The 7753-nt window shown below is 48.3% G+C and overlaps 1 pseudogene; it reads right to left on the reverse strand.

Annotated features, from left to right (window-relative positions):
• Positions 1–215: 215 nt before the first annotated feature.
• The window catches only part of LOC119251258 (patr class I histocompatibility antigen, B-2 alpha chain-like), a 25489-nt pseudogene continuing 17951 nt past the window's right edge, over positions 216–7753 (reverse strand).

Genomic DNA, 7753 nt, shown 5'->3' on the forward strand with positions numbered 1-7753 from the left:
AAGAAGAAATCAGTTTACCTAGTCCCCACAAGGCAGCTGTCTCATAGTGTGAAAATATCATGAATAAAAAGTCAGGGAATCACATAAATGTGGACATTCTCCATAGGCCACCGCACCCTCAGAATGTCCCCCTCACAGCTTCCCCAAAACTTGGTCCCATCCTCTCTGCTCCAGCCCCTCCCACTGCAGGTCCCAGGGTCTCACCTTTAGGGGCTGAGAGACACATCAGAGCCCTGGGAACTGTTGTTGTCTGGAGGAGAACAAAACAGAGCCTGGTCAGAGCCATGAGAGATGAGACCACAGGAGAAACTGATGAGGGTGACTCCCTGATGGGCTCCTTCTACACTGTCACCAGGGGCTCAGGAACCAAACCCCTGATCAACACTTACCTGCAGCCTGAGTGTAGCGTCCTCCTTTTCCACCTGTAGAAGAGACATCCTGTAAGACCAGGGAGTGGTCTGCCCCTGAAGTCCTAGAGAAATCCCCTAGTCTGGACCATAGGGAATTTTTCGAGAACTGACTGATGACCCAGGGTAGGACCATGAAATATGAAGAAAGGAGATGAGGGGAAACTGGACCTCCCACTTCCTGAAGTCTGTTTGCTGTAGGGATCTTCCCCTCTCTCATTTGCTGAGAATCAGGGCCCATCACCAGAACTATCAAGGTATACAATTGGTGATTCATTTTCATAAATGTTTTATAAGAGAGTTAGCTATCAGCTCCAGACTAGGCAACACACGTGTGTGGATGGTACTTCCCATTAACCAGGTAGGGCAAGTTCTCCCTGGACATGAAAGCCCCCAATGGACAAGATCCCCCACTCCCTTCCCTACCTGAGCACTTCTTCCTCCACATCACAGCTGCAGCCACCGCAGCTCCAGTGAGCACAGCTCCAAGGAGAACCAGGCCAGCAATGATGCCCATGGTGGGGATGGAGAACTGAGGAGGGGGCACTGGAAGGGAAGGGAAGGTGAGATCCTGAGCCCCAGGCCTCATCCTGACCCTCTAAAGGTCTCCAGAAGGGCTCCTGAGTCCTCTGAGCAGAAGCTCAGTGCCCACATCCCCCTCCTTACCCCATCTCAGGACTCGGGGCTCTAGAAGCCCCTCATGCTGCACATGGCATGTGTATCTCTGCTCCTCTCCAGAAGGCACCATCACAGCTGCCCACTTCTGGAAGGTTCCGTCCCCCCCAGGCCGGGTCTCCACCATCTCCATCTCCTGGGTCAGATCTTCCCCATCTCGCTGCCAGGTCAGGGTGATGTCCGCAGGGTAGAAGCCCAGGGCCCAGCACCTCAGTGTGACCTCATACTCAGCAGTGGGGTGGTGGGTCACACATGTCTTTGGGGGATCTGAGGGGGAAAAAATCAGAAAATTCACACTTTGTGTTTCTTGCATGGACACTGAAGCCACCACACTGACTGACCATCCTCAAAATGGGCAGGACAATTACTTTGGAAGAGGAAGAGAAAATTTCAAAACCAGCCTAGTCTGGGGAATGTGGGATGATCTTTACTCTTCTGAGATCCTAGAATCAGGGTTAGAACCCATGGTAAGAAGAAGCAGGTCTCTAAGGAGAACACAGACTTTTGCTTCTGACCTGGGTGAATGATGAATGAGGAATTGGATATCCAGATATGTTCTCAGACCAAAAACAAAAACTTGACAGAGAAATTCATGGTTTCCAAGATGGCCATCCAGTCGAATGGATCAGTGAAAGGCTATAGCATGGAAGGTCTCCCCTCTGTCTCAAGGGACTAGATTCCTTAACTATCCATAAAATGTAGGGCCTGTGGTCAAGTCTCTAGTAAAGAACATGAAACCCAGGCGAAGTCCATCCTTCTGACCGGAAGTGGGCGGTGTTCTGACCATTATTCCATTTTCCCCGCGGGGTGCCAGTCAGAGGGAGGTCGGGAGTCCTCCAGGCCCCTCTTACCTGCGTGCTGCAGAGTCTCCTTCCCGTACTCCAGGAATCTGAGCAGCCACTCCAAGCACCTCCCCTCTGCATATTTTTTGAACTGCTTTGCTACGATCTCCCACTCCAGCCTGGTGAGCTGAGCCGCAGTGTCCGCTGCAGTCCAGGAGCGCAGGTCCTCATTCAGAGAAAGATAATCGTTGCCATCGTAGGCGTACTGGCTATACCCGCGGAGGAGGCGCTTGTCATGTCCCACTTTGCAGCCAAACATCCTCTGGAAGGTGTGAGACCCTGAGCCCCAGCCCAAGGTCAGTCCCTCAGTCACTCAGCCTGCACCCCCAACCTCCTGCTAGGAATAAAACTAAACTGAAAATGAAACCTCATGGGTGAACGTCCCGCGGGCTCTTCCCGGTTCACGGGTCCAGGCGGGTCTCACAGCCTCGAAGTGCCTTTGGCACCCGAGGGTGATGGGACCCGCCGGACTTTCAGTGAGGGTGGGAATCATCACCTGGCCCCTGTATCGCGTTGCTCACCGCCTCGCTCTGGTTGTAGTGATTGCGCAGTTCCTTCAGGTGCAATCGGTACCACTGTGCGTTGCTCCTTTGGATCTTCGTCTCCGCGTCGCGATCCTCCTGCCCCACCTGCTCCATCCAGGGCGCCCGAGTCTCCACTCTCCCACCTGGAGAGTCGCTGTCAAACGCCCGAACTGCGTGTCGTCCACGTAGCCCACCGCGATGAAGCGGGGCTCCCCGAGGCCGGGCCGGGACATCGCGGTGTAGAAAAACCTCATGGAGTGGGAGCCTGGGGGCGGGAGGGGAGACCCGGGCTGCACCTCCGCCAGGCACGGATGGCGAGTCCCAGGGAGACGGCCCGAAGGGAAGGAGGGCTAGGGCATGTGAGAGTGAAAAAGCGCGGTGGGACAAGAAGGGCCGAGACGCACAGGGCAGGAGGATGGAGGCTAGGAGGGACAGAAAGGGACCAGGACAAGGCGGGACCGAGGGGGGCAAACGGGACGGATGGCTGGGGCGAAGCGTCTTTCCAGCGCGCCGGCCGCCGAGGGCCCACTAGCTCCTTGCTCCTCAGCAGCCTTTTCCCTTCTGAGCCCGCACTCACCAGCCCAGGTCTCCTTCAGGGCCAGGGTCACCGAGAGCAGCAGCAGGAGAGTTGGAGGCCTCATGATTCGAATCCCCTGAGTCTGGGAAGACTAATCCAGGTGGAGAATTTATAAACTCTCCGCGGTGACGCTGATTGGCTCCTCTAAAAACCCTCCAGGCAATGGGAACTGAGAACTGAGCCTGAGGCAAGAGTATCCAAGAAGGACGGCTGGCACAGGTTTTTGGGGCGAGAAGTGTGACTGAAGGGAGATGGGGAATCGCCAGCAAGTAGACGCCCCACCAGGCATAACCTGGGTGCTCAGATGCTGACAACCTCACCCAGGAACCTGGGACTTTGCCCTGACCCTCCTCTCCTGCACAGACACCTTTGTCACACTGTCTCCCTGAGTCCAGGCCCAGGGACTGAGGCTGTGATTGGCAAACATTTTAGTTTCTTACAAATTAGAGAGGACTCCAAGTATAATTTTGTTTATGTGGGTTATCAATATTTAACATACTAGGAATAAAACCGTTTTTAAAGATGTTGCTGCTTTATTTCAAATACTATTAGTAAACCACTGTATGTAATCAGAAAGTTTTTAAGAAACTTTTTTTACATTTTATATTTTCTTGTTGGTCTCATTAGGAGACCGCTGAATTTTCATATTTTCTTCTGCATTCAATCTGTTGTTTTGGGTGAAGTCTATGAAAAAATTATATATAATACCTCATACAAATATGTAGGAGTAGCATTTGAATAACCTTTTCAGATAATGGTGACTATTCAACTTAGATGCAACTTTGACACTAAATTTAAACTATATAAATGGTAATTTCTCAAAGGTAATATTTGGAAAGAGAAACCTGAAACAGTATCATTGAATATTTTCTATTCTATTATGTTTTCATAGGCCTCTCTTGTACATTGAACTGATCTTGTACTAATGCATGATTCTTATAGGTAATGCATTGTTTCACTTGGTTATGTAGATCCTATGTGGATCTTACATAGTGTTAATTACACTGTGTTCAAATTATCAGAACATCATATTGTTAGGGGGAAAGAATGTCCTGAGCTAATTCCATACAGGCTTTGTGGACTCCACCTCCACTCCAGACCAAAGCCATCAAGACACTGGGAAAGACAAATCCCATCATCACCAAAGGGAGGGTTGCTGGAACCTGAGGGTGGAGTTAAGCTGCCAGGTTTGGTAAAAAATCAGACACGGGGGCCTTGGGGCTCTCTCTTGACTTAATGGTTCTTGGCTCTCCACCAGCTCTCAGCGTGCCATTGGGATTCCAGGTTGAAGGAACAGGTAGGATGCATTTAAGGCTTTATTTCCCTCTTTTCTCCCTGAGTTGTACATTTCCTCATTTCCCTTTCCCTTGGAAATAAACCTTTTATTAACCTTTTGTGTGTACCTGCAATGGAGTATTAATAAGTCCCTTTTAAGTGTGCGGGTGAGGACCCACAGTCAGGCAACCTGTTTTATATTGGGGCTGCCCTGTAACAGTTTGGCACCCAGCATGGTTTCCAAGTTACACCCGTGGTTGCCCAGCCCAAAGTAACTTTCCTTGCGCTGGTCACCATAAGTGCACTAGGTCTGCAAGATGCACAGTGTAATCTTTGTCTCAAGTCTTGAAAACTCTGCTTTTTTCCCTTGTGTACAGTTCTCTTTTGTGGGTGTGCTTTTAACACAAACATGGCCTCAACCATGAGCTTACACAGTTTCATCCCTAGCTTGAGTTCTTTCAGTTTTTTCCCGGCCTTGAGTTTAGTAGCCTTTTTCCGTTAAATATTACCACCAGTTTTATAAATGTAAATGATTTGATAAAACCTGGTATATGGCACATGATTTTACTTCTGTATACATACATGGGTGGTTTGTAAGCCATCCCTTTACAGTCTGTGCTTCTGGTATTTCTTTGGTAATGTGTGTAAGAGCCATTTGCTACATTCCTGGTTCTATGAGAGGTAGATGTTCTACTTCACATACTGAGAATGTGAAACAACACATTCAGGCTCTTAACTTTGCTATGCAACAACAAATTCAGGTTCTTGATTTAACTATTAAGAGTATGAGGGATGAAAACCATACCATTTTTGAGACAGCTTTTAAAGGCATACAAGATCAAGCTTTTAAAAGTACGCAGGACCAATTACAGGACGCTCTCCATAAACTGGATATGGTGGAGGCTCGGCTGATGGCACAGAGAAGGGATAAACCTTCCCCTTCCCATGAGGACTGCAAGAGGGCAGAGTTAGAAGAGGAGGAGCATCATTTGTTAAATACCTTAAATACATCAGGACAAAGTCCTCCTTGTGAAAGGCCCTTCTGCGCAGACTCCTGAGGCTTCACAGCCTCCATTGCCCTCTGGGGAGGAAACTAAAATGGCATCTCCTCCCCACACCAGATGTGGTTCCCACTTTGTCAGGAAGGGTCACCAGGAGGCAGAACAGTTTTCTCTCAGACAGATGCTGATGGGTGGCTTAAATGAACATGGACGATCTGCTGGGTACTTTTGGTCACACCATCCTTTTAGCACTGCAGACCTCCTAAATTGGAGGAGCTCTGTCCCCTCAAACCGGCAGGCTGCTAAGAGGATGGCGAATTTTTTTTTAAAGATTTATTTATTTATTTATACAAGCACTGGGTACAGTCAGAAGTGCGGGAGGGTGAGAGAATTCACCAGAGTCAGAGCGGGGAACAGAACAGGCAGACTGATGAAGTCCACTGCTGAGGGGAGCAGCAGGCGGCAGGAAAAGTCTGCCTCGCCATGTGGGACCCTCCCCTGGTGGCTGGGGATCCAACGGGTGCTGCAGAGGCTGCGGGCAGCTTCGCAACCCAGCGCTCAACTGCTACGCCACGGGGGAGGCCCAGGATGGCAAACTTCTTGCCTCTTTCTTCCTCTCACACCGCCCTAACTGGGCAGTCATACAGTCCATGCTACAAACTTTACTGACTCTGGATGAGCAGAGAATGGTATTCAGGAAAGCCAGGGAGGAGGCTGACCATCTCCACCAATAGGACAGAGACTCCCCAGAGCCAGAGATGGTTGTCCCAGTGGTAGATCCTGAATGGGACCCCAACAATGGAGGAATGGCAATGTTAGAACTATATAAAAAATGTTTATTGGTAGGACTGCAGCAGGGAATCCCCAAACAAAAAAATTTTAACAAGATATTACAACTTGAACAAGGAGCTAATGAGGATTCTTGGACTGATAAACTGTTTTTCCAGGAATGGAGGACTTTTGCTTTCCACAATGGACAATACCTGAAGGGACTGGTTTTCTTTCACACTGGAACCCTGAAAAATTTTCATCCGAGGCTGTACCCCAGCCTCAGATCTTTGATCTTCATGACCATGGAAATGGTGGCAAAAAGTGAAAGGGGGGAATTATTAAGGGGAAAGGATGCCCTGAGCTAATTCCATACAGGCTTTGTGGACTCCACCCCCACTCCAGACCAAAGCCATCAAGACATTGGGAAAGACAAATCCTGTCACCACCAAAGGGAGGGTTGCTGGGACCTGAGGGCGGAGTTAAGCTGCCAGGTTTGGTATAAAACCAGACAAGTGGGCCTTGGGGTCTCTCTCTTGGCTTCACGGCTCTTGGCTCTCCGCCAGCTCACAGCGCGCCATTGAGATTCCAGGTCCAGGTCGGTGGAATGGGTAGGATGCATTTAAGACTTTATCTCCCTCTTTTCTCCCTGAGTTGTACATTTCCTCATTCCCCCTTCCCTTGTAAATAAACCTTTCATTAACCTTTTGTGTGTGCCTGCAGTGGAGTATTGGTAAGTCCCTTTTAAGCACGTGGGTGAGGACCCACAGCCAGGCAACCCATTTTATATCGGGGTTGCTCAGTAACAATATCAGAATATTTTTAAAATGTAGATTAGAGGATGAATAGAATGGAAAAAATACCTTTATGGTTCAACAAGATCATTTTAAAGTGAATCCAGTTTGGACTTCTTTTTCTGCAAGTACGTGGTGGTGAAAAACAACTACTGTTGCAGCTGGTACTATAATCTCCATTCTTACCAAGTTTTACCTTAGCAGGTGTTAAAACAGAGAAAAGACAAATGATGTTTAAGTGATGTTAGGAAAATAACTGACCTCATGGATCCCATGAAAGGTTCCGGGTAACTTCAAGGTTCCACAGAACACATTTTGAGAAATTCTTTTCTTAGAAAACTGGGGACAGATCCCCAAGTGGATCCTGCCATTACCTTCTTTTCATTCCCAGAATTCTTCTCCCTGGGTTGGACTCCTTGCTTTCCAAAGCTTATCTTAGAGCTTTGCCCTTGGGCTTTTCTAGGACAGAACTCACCCCCCCCAGAATTTGATGACAGGGAGTTTCTCAGTATGAGAAGGTAAGTGGAGGACAAGTGTTTCCCTTTGGAGAGAACAGTTTGTACCTGGAGGCACCAGACTTAGTCATGATCTGTTTTGGTTTTGCTTTACACCAGCTTACAATAGATTCCCATCCAGTTACCTGATGTATTCTTTAAGACAAATAATGTTGACCTTTCAGTTTTCCTATGTCTGATACATTTGATTTGATGTCCATAAAGCATGAAGAGCTGTGCTAGCCAACAGATTGTTCTGAGATGAAGGAATTGTTCTATATGTTCACTGACCAATATGGTGCCTCTAACTCATGGGGCTATTGAACACTTGAGGTGTAACTAATGAACTGAGCTGTTGCATATTTTACTTTATTTAAACATAGAAAGTCATATGTG

Source organism: Talpa occidentalis, unplaced genomic scaffold, assembly GCF_014898055.3.
Source record: "Talpa occidentalis isolate TD23 unplaced genomic scaffold, MPIMG_talOcc4v2.1 talOcc4.2, whole genome shotgun sequence".
NCBI classification, from domain to species: Eukaryota; Metazoa; Chordata; class Mammalia; order Eulipotyphla; family Talpidae; genus Talpa; species Talpa occidentalis.